Here is a 1,750-nt window from a genome sequence, read left to right as displayed (position 1 = left end):
TTATAATATTATTTTATGAATACAGTTATCATGTCGAACTTGACAAAGCTCGAAATTAATGCTCTGGATATTACGGAAAATCATTATATGACCTGAGCAGTGGGTGCAAAGATGCACCTGAGAGGAAGCGGGCTTTTGGAAACCATCGATAGTTCGAAAACAGTGTCGGATGAGAAAAAGGCAAAAGCCATGATATTTTTACGACACCACATCCATGATGTTTTAAAGGATGAATATATTACGAAAGAGGATCCTTGTGGCCTCTGGAAATCTTTAAAAGAGAGGTTCGATCCCCAGAAATATGTGATCTTACCGAAAGCTAAACACGAGTGGATCCATCTCCGGTTCCAGGATTACAAAAGTGTTAGTGAGTTTAATTCCGCGATGTTCGGAATTACTTCGAGGATGATGTTATGTGGAAAAAAAAAGTGATTATGATATGATCGAGAAAACTCTCTCCACGTTCCACCCTGAAAATGTAATCCTGCAGCAACAGTACCGGGTGAATGGATATACCCGTTACTCGGAGTTGATGCAAGTCCTCCTTGTAGCAGAGCAGAATAATCAACTTGTGACTTTAAACCATCAAGCTCGTCCCACTGGATCTGCTCCATTCCCTGAAGCGAATGTTGCATCATCCAGTTATGATAATGGAAGAGGACGAGGTCGTGACGTGGTGGAAACTGTTATCATGGTCGTGGAAGAGGACGAGGAAGAAGATTCCGTCCCTATGATGAAAGAAATAATAAAGACTTCCACGAAAATGAAAGGAATGAAAAGGACCAGGATGATAAAAGGCAAACAGGAAAGGTTTGCTACAGATGCGGCATGAAAGGTCATTGGGTACGTAATTGTCGTACCCCAAAACATTTAGCCGATCTGTATAGAGAATCCCAAAAGGGAAAAGAGAAAGGAAGAGGTGAAACAAACTTCATCTCTGATCAACCTGGGCCATCCTTTCATGGGTTAAATGATGATACTCATCTCGACGTATCAGACTTACTGGTTGAGCCAAAGAGTATCGATGAGTGATATAAATCGATGTGATATAAGTAGACTGTATTATAGTATCTATATCTTTTGTTGTAAGATATATGTCATGTTTAATGTTTAATAATATATGTTTTCTAATTCAAAAAATGCCAAATTTTGAGACTATGGATGGAGATTTGTGTTTGGCAAATAGTTGATATCTTGCATATTCACATTGTTTTATCCATTTATTCATGTGCATTTTCATCATATAGATTAGGATTTAGCCATGTCTAGTTTGCATTTTGCATACATATGTCTCTATTACGTATTGGAGTACCACATGGAGTTCCTGGAGACATTTGGGTACATTTGGAGCTCAAGGGAGGTGATTAGAGTGATCTTTGGACGAGCACTGCCTGGAGCGACTTCCCGGAGCGACTACATGAAGTCGCTGTGACACACATCTCCGAGCGACTTGACCGGAGTGACACAGCGAGGTCGCTCGCGTCTCAATCACCCGGAGCGACGCGACCTGGAGCGACACAGCGAGGTCGCTCGCGCCTCCATCACCCGGAGCGACGTGGCCGGAGCGACACAGCGAGGCCGCTCGCGTCTCCATCACCCAGAGCGACGTGACCGGAGCGACACATCGAGGTCGCTCGCGTCTCCATCACCCGGAGCGAAGTGACCGGAGCGACACAGCGAGGTCGCTCGCGAAGAGCGACCCAGAGCGACGTCTCGCAGCGACCCCTCCAGGTCGCTCCCGAAGCCTGGA

The sequence above is a fragment of the Brassica oleracea genome, chromosome C1 (genome assembly GCF_000695525.1).
Source record: "Brassica oleracea var. oleracea cultivar TO1000 chromosome C1, BOL, whole genome shotgun sequence".
Classification (NCBI taxonomy): Eukaryota; Viridiplantae; Streptophyta; class Magnoliopsida; order Brassicales; family Brassicaceae; genus Brassica; species Brassica oleracea.
The sequence above is the reverse complement of the archived record's forward strand: the minus strand, read 5'-3'. Positions refer to the sequence as shown.